We start from the raw sequence: 13368 nt of genomic DNA on the forward strand, positions 1-13368 counted from the left end.
GCGTTTACAATTGAATAATAGCATTAACCTTTGCTCGTTTCAAAGTCAGAAAGGAAATGAATGTTTTCTTTATGTGACTTAAGGTTTAAGAAAACAAACTCAGAATGGAAACCTGTTGATTTGCCGAGTTTTGTATTGAAGGTATCTTTGCTGGCCAATATTATTTGTTATTCTTATTCAAGTTTGAATGAACATTGAAATTGCAAGGAAACTTAAATAGAGAAGCACCTTCTAATGCAGATATGCATTACAAGAGATTGATATACTCTGTTGTTAATAACATATTCTATTATAATACAATCAATATATAATACATTTATGTTAAAAATGCATATTTATGTATGTTCTGTGATGATTCGTAATTTAAGAATTAAAAGGAAAATCTCAGTTAACAGAAAATGATTAATTATGAAGAATACTCGAGAACCTCCATAGCTTAGGCTGTTTCTTCGACTAATCCTGTTAAGAATGCAAAGAAGCATTAAATAGTTCCACATGTGGTAGGGTTTTTCCTTCCAGAAAGTCGAGTTTCATTTTGTTTTGCTTTTATTCCTTTTCATTCTGCAACCAGGCCGACCAGCTAGGAGAACACACAGATATATGTTTAGAAATAACACTAATGATCTTGTAATAGTACCACTACAGAGCAAGAAAAGAAAACGAAAAATCTAATTATTTGGAGGCAGAGGAGGCAATATTTGTAATGTGTTTGTGCCAAAAAAGAATTTGAGTTTAGTGTTGTCTCAAGAATATAGATCTCATCATACATGGTGATTTGGGTGTTGTCAAAAGTAAGGCTGGAAGAGAAGGGTTTTTTTTTGTGTGGAAAATAAGGCAGTGCTGTGTTTTGTTCACGGGTTTGTCAAGTGAAAAGGAGAAACAGTGTGCTGGAGTAGATCATTGTCTTGCATGTGTTCTTCTGGATGAAAAATCTTATCACCTCCATTGTGACTGACTGACTTGTCTTCAGATGAAAAGCTGTTATAAAAGTTCTTTGTATCCTAGACAGGATTTGAATCCAGGCCTTTCTAATTGCAGGGAGCCTCCATAACTCAGTTGGTGTAGACAAAACCCTTTGTTCAGAAAGATGTGGGTTCGATTCCCTTCCTCCCATCATGGATGGGAATCGAACCCAGGTCTTTCGACCAAAGGTGAGTTAGTCAGTCTCACATGGAGGTAGAGGGATTTTCGTCCATCAGAACAGGCAAACTGTTCAGAACACACGCAATTGACAAACAAAAAAATACATTAGAACCAAAAGTAATCCATAAATAGTCTATACTTGTTAGTAGTCAAAAGAAGCAAAACTTTAAAAAAATAGTCACTGGTTAAATTAAGTATTAGTGCTATTTCTGAAGTAAATTCACAAGATTATAGGTAGTTTCTAAATCAGAAAAATTTGTCTCTTGTCAAGATTCCTTTCTTGCTCCTTATTTTTGCTTCATTTATTTGCTTTTATTACAGAAATAATAATATGAATATGACCTTTAACATGTAATCCAGATTAGTCAAGATTTAACTTGTCAGTTAGCCTGCTCTGCTGAGAACTATTTGTAAATACTGATGAAAATGCATTTCGTGTTCTGATATAAAGAGAGAAAAAATCATTATCGAGTTAACTAGAGTTTACTGTTTTTGTTTGTTAACTGTAAATGGAATTAAAAAAATAGCAGTAATGTTCTCTCAGGTGATGTCTCAGAAGTATGTACAGGTGATCAATCGTTTAATGGGATGGGATATTATTCCATCATTTAAGAACTGTAGCAATGCTTATTTTATATATATTGTTAAATTTCAGAGGACTTTAAATTATTGAACATGTATGTAATAAGACTTGTTCATTTTCTAACCCTGTGCACATTTTAAAAAAGGAGTAACCTAATTCATAGCTAGTGTGTGTGTGTGGTATTGTGCTCTGCCCATCTGCAGTTAAAAGTGAAATAAGTGTGAATGAGGTATCCAATGATTCGATAGTGGCCATGTATGTGGATTTGATTATTAGAGGTGTGGTAAATGAGAAAGTGCATAAGGTTTGCTTTCCAGGGGATTGAAGCACTAGATATGAGGACGAAGCCAGCAAGAGAGTTGGTAGTATGCACAAATGATCTGGATGACAATAAGGAGAATTTAAGGATGGATATCAGGAAGTTTCTAAGGAGAGTAAAAGATAACAGTATGGTAAGAAAGGTAGTCAGTGTGTTGCCCAGGTATGATATTGATGAGGTGAGGTGGGAGGAGAAATGAATTCATAAATGTGGGATGAATTTGAGGAATGGATGGATCTGTATATGAAAGAGATGGGCTATATTTAAATGGATTTGGTATGAGTCAGATGGAGAAACTTGGTGTAAGAGAGAGTGATGAGTGAAGTGAATGGAAGACCTGAGAAAGCAAGAGGTGACATGGAACAGTAGGTAAGTAGAGTAAGAGCACTGTGAATGCAGGGGGGGGGGGGGGTAACATGAGAGAAGGAACACAAGACAAATAGGGAAATAGTGGATGTCAGGATGGATGGGCATTTTTCTGCTTCGGTCAGCTGAAGCAAAACCGAATATTCAGCACATCCCTAGTAATAATATATTTATAGCTGTTGTTCTGTTGTAATTAGGGATGTGCTGAAGCATACTGAATGAAATTTCTAAAATTCTTGTTTAAATTTCACAAACAACAACAAAAAAAATATATATATGGATATTTTTAGCACATTCTGGGCTATGGTTTGCATGTGTTGTTTATCCAGAGTTGGCTCACTTGATTGTGTAAATTTCCCTTCCACTTCGGCCGAGCAGTCACACATTTTTATGCAGACACTGTATTATCTGTTAGTCATTTATTTCAAAACAAACTGCTACTCCTCCCCCCGAAATGAAACCCTTCAGAAATTCTCACCTGCGTAACTAGAGTTTATAGGATGACATGTAATTCATTGTCTACTAGAGTGACTTTTATTGCACTACCCATAACAGCAGAGCTGTAAATTATTGGATATTTGTGTAACCAACAAACTATTTACATTGTTATTCTTTCCCTCAGATGGCTTTTAATTTACAAAGAGTTCATGATTATTGATTTTTAAATTTAGAATTTTAAAAATACAGTTATAGAATTTGTCTTAATTATTGGTGACTGATATAACTGGAAAACAAAAAGTCTTTTCTTTTCTAACATAAGTTAGGTTTCCTGGAAAGCACATGTATCGATATTTAGCATGTTCGAGAGAAACCAAGCTGAAAGTGCGAGGTAATTTGTCACAGTGTCCAGTGTGAATGTCAAAGAATTTATTAAAAGAAAGAATGCAGCACATAATTGAAAAAAACATTATGTTCTTATTTCTGTAAGTAACAATATATATGTGATATGCGGTCAAAGCTGTATAACTGAGAGGAGACGTCCACATAGCCTTTAAAGGAATGTGGAGAATCGACCAGGGCTTCTGACCTAATGTCCAATCCTCACCTTCTCGTGGTGCACCCTGTTGGGTATCTATCTGGATACTAAACGAACGAGAATGGGCTGGCAATTTGGGATTTAGCCGACCAAATTGTATTCTTATTGGTTAAACCAAAATATAAAAAAAAATGATGGTACAACATGACAAAATTTCATGCCGGCTGAGGCGTCGCCCGGTTAAACAAGGCCCCCGTTGTTTTCTCCAGGGCGAACAGCAAAAAGTCAGCTACTGGAACAAATCTGAAAGCACACCCCAACTCAACATCACCAGAGTTAAAGGAATGGCAAAGAAATGGAGCTAGCTGAGGAATTAGATAAGTACCAGATCGACATAATAGGGGTGACTGAAACAAAAAAAAAAAAAGACAAAAACTGGTGAGTTCTTTCTGAACAATAAATACAAAATGTTCAGGAAAGGACAATCAAGGAAAAGAAGGAGTAGCCATAGTATTCAACACAAAATACGAGGCTAATCTTCTTGAATGGCAGTCAGTTTCAAGTAGAGTAATGTGGGCAAATATGAGAATAGGGAACTGGACAATGAGACTTATTTGTGCCTATGGTCCCACAAAAGGTTCTACTAAGATAGAAGTGGAGGAATTTTTTGACGCTTTAGAAAAAGCAACTGACACAATGAAAAGGGAAAAGTTGGTCCTTGTCGGGGTATCTAAATAGCAGAGTAGGAAATGATTGTCAGACATACAAAAATATTTTGGGAAAATTTGAAGAAAGGAGCAAAGCCAATAATAATGGCAAATATCTGTTGGATTTCTGCACAGGTCATGGACTGGTTATTACTAACACCCTGTTCCAACATGAAAATGTGTACAAATTCACATGGAGAGAAGAGGCAAGGAATAAGAAAAGTCTCATTGACTATGTTATTGTTGATAGTGATGTTTTCTCCCTGGTGCAGGACACCAGAGTGTACAGAGCATTTGAAATTGGAAGCGATCACTATTTAGTCTTGAGCAGGATAAAATTCATTTCTCATTGAAAAGAATAACATGTAAGAAAGTTTTAAAGCGAATAAAAGTTGAGAAACTCTCAAATGTGAACTGTAGACTAAAATATGCAAAGATTATTGAAGCAAAAATGAAAGAGTTTAAGAACAGGAACCAAACCTTTGAGATTCAGTGGCAAGCCTTGAAGAAAACCCTGATTGATTCAGCCAGAAATGCATGTGGTGAGGTTGTCTGCAAGGATAGAAAAATCAGAACTCCATGATGGACACAGGAAGTTAAAGGGGCAGTGAAGGAAAAGAAGAAAGCATATCAAAAGTTCCTGTCAAATAAGTCAGCGTATGCTCTTAGAGAATACAGAGACAAATGTAAGAAAGCTAAACACTGTCTAAAACTAGCTAAACAAAAGTCATGGGAGGACTTTGGCAAGAACATAGAAAATAAATATCAAGAAGGTGGTAAGATATACTGGAGGTTGTTGAAGAAGCTTAGAAATGGAGCAGAGAGTGCTGTAAAAGGAGTTAGAGATGATAAAGGTTACATGAAAACAGTAGAAAAAGATATCTTTGAAGTATGGAGTAATTACTTCGAAAAATTGCTAAATGAAACAAGCAGTGATAGTACAGTTGTAAAAATCACAGATCATGCATGCAGTCAGGAATACATATCCATACTTGAAGTAGAAAAAGCCATCAAAGGCTTGAAATGTGGAAAGGTAGCAGGAGTAGAGGGTATTCGACCAGAAATGATGGTATAAAAGTCTGACAGTGGCTGCACCGCATAGTTCAGAAAGCCTGGACAGAGGGATGAATTCCCGATGAGTGGAGTAGAACTCTAATAGTACCCATATATAAAAAGGGAAATAGAACTGAATGTGAGAATTACAGAGGTATTTCCCTACTGAGTGTTCCTGGCAAGATCTATGCAAGCATACTTGAGAAACGGTTGAGAAGAATTGTGGAAGAAAAGCTTGGTGAAGAACAAGCTGGATTCAGGCCAAATAGAGACTGTAAGGATCAGATCTTCACTTTACGACAAATAGTCGAGAAAGCATGGGAATATAACATAGATCTGTATTTAAGTTTTTGTCGATCTGGAAAAGGCATATCACATGGTGCCAAGAGAGAAGCTATTCAATAAGCTACACTTATATGGTGTCAATGGGGCATTATATCAAGCAATACTTAGTCTGTATTTGAGTTGTAAGTCAGCAGTTAGAATTGAAGGAAGTACAGGAAGATGGTTTAATGTTAAATCTGGTGTGAGACAAGGATGTACATTATCCCCTCTGTTATTCATTATCGATATGGATCACATTATGAAGGAAAGTGGTATTAAACATGATATCAGAATCGGAGATGTTAATGTCAGCACTTTGCTTTATGCGGACGATGTTATACTTCTAAATAAATCCGCTACAAGTTTGCAAGATTTCCTGAGTAAATTGAATAACTGTTGTAATGGATATGGTATGAAGGTGGGCATTAAAAAGACAAAGACAATGAAAATAGTTAGAATTGTTGAAAATGTCAACTGTGTTTTGAATAGGGAACCTGTGGAACAAGTAAAACTTTTATAGCTACTTAGGCATGATCTAAATTAAATATGGGAATAGACAACAGAATCAACAAAGCTGGTATGATAGGAAGTCAATTGAGTAAATTCATATGGAATAAGAGAGAAATTTGTCGGAACACTAATTTAGCTGTATACAAGACAGTGTTCAAACCAGTTTTAACTTATGGATCTGAGAGCTGGGTCAGAAGTAAAACACTTGACCAATGACTAGAGACCGCAGATATGAGAGTCCTGAGAAAGATTAGAGGTCTGAACAGATGGCATCAATGGCAATATCATATTAAAAATGAGGATATTAGGAAAGAACTTGACATTGTCAGCATCCAGGAATGCATTAGCAGAGCTAATCTCACTTAGGTCACTTAGGTCATTTAAATAGAATGGGAGAGGAAAGATTAGCAAAACAAGTGTTCTCTGCCATGTTGACAGGAAAATGACCCAGAGGAAGACCAAGATATAGGTGGATTGATACAGTATAATGTGCCTTAGACGATAGAAATATAAGTACTGATAATGATAATATTGGAGTCTTGACAAGTGACAGACTGATTTGGAGCAAAATTGTAGATAGGAAGTTAGTAATGATGTAATTTTTTCATGTAGTACTATATCCTGTACACCCCTCGAGGGTACATGTCAGGAATTTGATGAAGAAGGAAAATGTTTTTTTTTTTTTTTTTTTAAGTGTAATTCTGGTTTCTTCATAAATATTTTTGACTTCTGAAAAGACTCTTTCACTCTATACCATTGGTTCCCAAACTTTTTCAGGCCACTGTCCACTTCGCAAGAAATAAATTTTGTAACCCCCCCCCATTATAACAGTTTTCCTCGTTCAAGCCGTTTGATATTTTTGACGTAAATAGCAACTAACGATACATTACTGCTTATGCCGTTAAATTTTTAAAAAGAAGTGGCCAATATGTGCTTCATCTTGAACACAGTTATTGCTATACCGTTTTTGGTGAAACGTAGCCCATATGTAAAGATTGTAAAATGTATGCTCGAATAACATTATGCACAGTTTCATACAATGGTTTAAATATGAAAATGTGGAATACAATTAAGAGATTGCATTGCATTAGTAAGAATCTTATTGGAATAATTAAAACACCATTAAATATATTACAAAATTGTTTATTTCTAACTTATAAAGTAAAAATACAAAGCAAAAATAACAAATTAATGTGAAGTTTCATATGGTTTAAATATGAAAATTCGGAATTCATATTAAGAGATTGCATTATATTAGTAAGAATCTTATTGTAATAATTAAAAACACCATCAAATGTATTAGATGGTTTATTTCGAACTTACAAAGAAAAAATAACGAATTAATGTGAAGGATGAGCCTGGTGCATTTTTAAAAGTTTGTTAATATCGGGTTCAACTTTCATTAAAAACAGTCGTAAATCGACATGCTCAGTTGTATGCAATCAGTTCCTTTTCGTAGATAGTAAATTCACTACAGCACTAAACCCACGCTCAGCCAATTAAGAAGATTGAAATGCAATTAAAAAATCTCGGCACTATTTCCCATAATACAGTGTTGGTATTTATTTTTGAAGCCAGAACTCTTGGTATCCAGTTTTGAATTTTATTCAAATGGATAATTATAAATAATAATTAATAAATAAAATAATTACACAAGATATAAACAACAAACCTACAAAACATAACCACAGGAAACAGTATAGTAAGTTTTGAATAATATTTGCTTTGTTTTTTCCCTCTAGTTAGCAATATAAGTTAGTACTAACTGGCTAACTAAAATTTACAATTTTATTTCTTTCTTGGCATTATTATTTTTACTCGTAACATTAAATTAAATAAAAGTCGGTTTATTTTTGTACAAATCAATTAGAAAAGTTGTTTTATATATTTTATATATATTTTGAAATGAAATATAATGAATATATTTGCTACTGTAAACATACTGTAACCTATTATAACTGTAAACACACATATATACATGCTCTATTTTCTCATTGACATCTATTTCTATCAGACATGGTAAATTTTCAAATGATTAAATAATTGAAATAGAAAATTGATCATGTAAGACAGGCATAAAATGATTTAAATGATTATCTAATTGCAAAATCACGAAAATAATTAATTTTTAAATATATATTATTAATTTATTCTATAAAGAGCCACCGACCCCTAGACCACTTGATGCCCCCCCCCCCCCCAAAAAAAAAAAAAGCTTCTGATCCAACTATAGTCCCTTTAGAAGGCTTCAGCACCCACTGGGAGTGGTACAGCCCACTTTGGGAACCTATGCTCTATACGATTGTAGCTGGTGCCAAAAAAAAAAAAAATCCTTGATATTTTAACTCAAAATGGGCAAAGTGATTTTCCACTAATGGAAAATCACTTTGCCCATTGTTTCTTTTTTAACAGTGGTTTATTAAAATATGTAATCATCTCATCATTAATATTTTGCTATGGCTAATTCTGCTTCGACATAGTGTCGATGCAGCAGCAGAAGTAACGTTCTCAAAACACTGCCATAATTTACTGCTATTTTTCTTTTTGCTTTGAATTTCTCACCACCTCACCTTTTTTGATGAATTCTGTATACTTTATCACTTGATACTTCCAAATTATATTTCTCTATTAATTAGAATGCTTTTAATATAATCAATTTTGTCTAACTTGAAAAATGCTAGCTTAAATCTTGGATCTAATATTGTTGAAATAGTATATTTATTTATTTTTGAATAAAATATCAAATCTTCTGATAATTTCTTCACAGAGAAATTTTTTTTCATTGTTCCTACTCATAAAAAAGAATTATCATCATCTTTAGATAAATACATTTGCAGAATCACAATAGTTTGGAGCACTTCCAAATTTAAAGCAGAATTTGAACTCATGGTATTGGTAATTTCCTCGAAAGGCTCCAATAAATTTAGCAGTGGTTTCATTATAGAACACTGATTTCAGCTTAATGTATTTTAATTGTTGATTATGTAGATATTTAACTCCCTTTTCTGTTGTTGTATTGTAACATATAAAAAGTACTGCCAAGTAAACATATCTTAAACTAGATAATTTTATGTAGCTTGTGTTCATCTCGGTTAGATTTTCTTTTAGTTTCAAGCATGAAGCAGATTTATGATTAAAATGTCCTGCTATTTTCCAACACACTGCTATTAAATTTGAAATTGGCATCTGTGCACTAATAATCCATTTTTGCTAATTGGAACATGTGAATAAAACATGAAATGCTTGCAATTCAGCATCGTTACACCCCTTAACAATAGTAGCACCATTTTCAAACCATTACGTGAATCTGTGAAATATGTATGCCTTCCAGGAAAATGTTGATGATTCAAAAGTGTATGGTTATATTGAATGTTTGTATTTTGCAGATTCCTATATCTGATGAAAGATAAATAGATTTGGGATCTACAGTATTGTTTTTAATAGATACAACTAATTGAGCATAAATATATGGAATTATTTTTTCTGCAAAATATTTTCTTTCGGGCATACTGTACTGTGTAGCAACTTTGCTCATTAGTTTAGTAAATCCTTCATTTTAAACAATTGTATATGACATAACACATTTGTTTTTGTTTTTTGCACATTTGTTATTGGTGAATTTATTATCAAATCTGACTACTTACCAGGGCTGGATTAACCATTAAGCACGTGCTTAGGGCATCATGGAAAGGGAGGCACCACAGAATTTCTGCTTTAGTTAGATGACGGATTTAATTTAAATTAACTTTTAATTAGTTTTTCATTGTTTTTATCTTTTCTTACTGTTACCTACTTTGTTTCAATAAATAATGACGTGTAGAAGGCCTAATAAAACTCTAACCACGTGCATGACATCGCTCACGATGCTTTCTGGCATTACCATTGCGTCAAATGAGGTAATTTTTTATAATTAACGTAACCATTTTATTTTTTTCCTGTCTGTTTTAGGTCTTGTTTTAATAAATTATGTCTTATAATAAGCTCCAGAAGCAAATATAAAACAAATCACGTCATTGTCTCAGAAACGCACCTCCGGTAAAAGGCCTAGCTGTTGCAGAAGTGCGACTCCGGTAAAATAAGAGATAATTAAAGCACGAAAGCACAAGATTTTGCTTGTGATATGTGTAACTGTGTCGATTGCCACCTAATATTTAACAAAATAGTCTTTTTATTTCTGTGGAGACTTTGGAATTAGATTCCAAAACTGCAAAGCTAACTGAAAGGGATCAGTTTATTGTTTTGTTTGTAAACTGTTTGCTCCTAAAAATTTCTCACATTTTGTTACAATAGAAGAAGGGTTCAGTGACTGGCAAAATACTATTGTAATTGATCAACATGAAAAAAGCACTACTCACCGAGACTCTATGCTAGCATACTTAACTCGCAGACAACGTGTAGGGTTGGGACAACAGTTGGAAAAACAAATTCAGGAAGAGTGTGATTACTGGGAACATGTCCTAAGGTGTGTCATAGCTGTTATTCATACGTTAGCTGAACATGGCTTGGCTTTTTGAGGAACAGAAGAAAGATTTGGAACATTGCAAAATGGGAACTTTTTAGGGCTGCTTGAGCTCATAAGTCAGTTTGATCCATTTTTAGCAGGTCACATTACGAAATATGGAAATTGTCCACCTGTGAGCAACTCTTTCAACTGATGGCTCAAAAGGTCCACATGCTTATTGTTGATGAAGTAAAATCTTCTGGTTATTTTAGTTTGTCAGTTGATTCAACACCACATCTGTCACATATCGAACAGTTAAGTGTTGTACTTAGGTACTTAAAAGATGGACAGCCTATTGAACGCTTTTTAACCTTTCTGGAAATGAAAAGCCATACCGGTGAGGAAATGGCAAATCAGGTGTAACGTCTCTGTATTTTCGTTTCCTTATTAGAGTACGTATTTAAGTATGATCGAAATTGATCCAGTCTTCTCTATATCCTTCTACCTAAATTTTATATCTTTCTCCTTAATATATAATCCGGATTGACCCATAGGGATATTTCCTCTTCAGAAACTGGCAAATTTATATTTTAACTGTGCCAGCCAGCTTCCTATAACAAGATTATAATTCATGCTCATGGAAATATTCCTAGGTTTTAGGCATATACGTTAATCTAAATTCACACGCGAGTATATAGATCTCGGTTCCTTGCATTCATGACCTAAGATCTAATCTCTATTATATAATTTTCTAAACTCTTTCCTGCTATTTGGTTCGAATTTTATAAGTGGTAAACCTCAAATTCAGGCAAGACTCAAATTCAAATAACAAAACATGTTTATTAATACTAAAAGACAGGTACATTAAATCTTGTATCAAGTTTTCAAAACTTCTGAATTTCTAGCTAAGTTAATGTCTTATGCTTATCTATGCAAACTGTTCAATACTAATCTGACTTTCTCACATAAACTGACATGCAAAATCATGTAATACAATGGATAATTTAAACAATGTTACACTCAAGTCAAGTTCCTTCATTCACATTTACTTTAAATGGATATTTCTCAGATCGTTTCTCTCTTAGTTAAGTTTACTCAATTAACAAAGGGTTTCACTATTTCAATCATAAACACGTTAGAGATTTATGATATACAATTCTTTGTCTAATAGAATTGGCTGTATTAATTACTCTATTCTATCAAAGTTCTCTAAAATGTCCTCAGTCTTGCTTTATCAAGACACAAATTCTACCTTCAAACAATCTCAAGATATAAAACAAAAGAATCTTTACTTTACCAAGTCCCTCCAAAGGTCTATTAGCTGCCACGTGTTGCTCGGGTCATCCTTCGTCTTGTGACTGAGTTGTTCCGTTCTCTGCTACCGGACACAAATCAAGAAATGGCTGTTGCTACAAACTTTTTCCGCTCACTCAGGTGGGTCGTTCAGCATTTGGCACCATTCTGCATGAGCTGTTGATTCTCGTACGGATCTCCACAGAATGCCTCTCAGCACAGGTCATGAATACGGCCGGTTGTTGTCGACATAGGACTCTCGGCTTGTCCTATCTCCGATCACTCATCGAGAGTCCTCGATCTTCAAAATCCCCAAAGAAAACAGGAAAAAGGCCTTTAGCTTGGCACGTATTGCCTTAAATACTTTTTCTCAGCACCCTCTTTTCTGTATTGTTTTTCACACGATCCATAGCTTACATTGCCCTTAGGTTGATCCCCTTGCTATTAGGTGTTGTTCGAGGAAAACCGCTTACGTCAGCTTTCCACATAAGCTACAGCCTTTGGCGTTACGACAGGTACTTGCGGCTTAGATGTGACCGTTGATCCTATTAGTCATTTCTTACCTAGCGACTGATGATGTCTTGATAGTTTGATAATACATAAATTAAGCCATTATTCCTTTACATGAAATACTAATCTGACATTATTCTTGATTTTTAGCTTTCCATTTTACAATAAATAAATTCAATATATTACTCAGGTATATATATATACTTATGTGTTTCTCACCTTCTGCTGGTAAGCAGGTATTATGCAAATTTCTTTGTAATTTTGTAAAGCTTACATGTTAGATATTGAATCAATAACTTATCAATAAGTTCTCCATTCAATATCTAACACAGGTGTTGCAGTACTTACATAAAGTTTATCAGCTAAACCTTTCAAAATGTAGGGGTCTTATGACAATGCTGCTAACATGTGTGGGCATTATAAGGGGATGCAGCAAAAAATTTTAGAAACAAAGAAGTTTGCTATATATCTGCTCTGTGCAGCTCATTCACTAAATTTGGTAGGCTGAAGTGCTGTTGACTGCCTTCAAGAGGCAGTTAATTTCTTCTCTACAGTGCAGTTGCTCTATACCTTTTTTTCAACCTCAACCAGCCGGCGGACAATTCTTAAACGTTGTATTGGAAATGAAAATGTCTTAAAATCCCTCTCTAATACCAGATGGGAGGCACATGCTATGGCAACAGCAGCAATTTTGAAATCTTTCCTTCAAATTTTAGAAGTGTTAGACTATAGCCAAAGACCAGTCACAAAAGGGAGACACTAGAAGAGAAGCAGATAATATTGCAAATAAGATGCAAGAACTAGAATTCGTTTTTATGTTCAATTTTTGGGGTAAGATTTTGCAAAATTTTCATAGAGTAAGCCAAGTTCTACAGAATGAGGATGTCAACTTAAAAACATGTGCGGATCTGTATGGATCATTAGCTGACCAATTGTGCACTTCACGAAATGAATTTGAAAGATATGAAGCAGCTACAAAGGAAGTGCTACCAGATGTTAATTACAAGGCAGCTCAAACTCACAAACGTATCAGAAAGAAGGTACCCAATGACGGAGATGCTCCAGAAGTATATCTGAATGCCAGAGATAAATTTCGTATCACCATCTTGTAGACAATTGTTGACAAACTTGAAATTGAGATGA

General features: G+C 34.3%; 1 protein-coding gene across 2 annotated transcripts in view; it reads left to right on the forward strand.

The window, feature by feature from the left end:
- The window catches only part of Acf (ATP-dependent chromatin assembly factor large subunit), a 383051-nt gene that overhangs the window by 343272 nt on the left and 26411 nt on the right, over positions 1-13368 (forward strand). The window lies entirely within an intron of this gene.

The sequence above is a fragment of the Typopeltis vanoorti genome, chromosome 10, assembly GCF_054136105.1.
Source record: "Typopeltis vanoorti isolate ZY-2024b chromosome 10, IOZ_Tvanoo_1.0, whole genome shotgun sequence".
NCBI classification, from domain to species: Eukaryota; Metazoa; Arthropoda; class Arachnida; order Uropygi; family Thelyphonidae; genus Typopeltis; species Typopeltis vanoorti.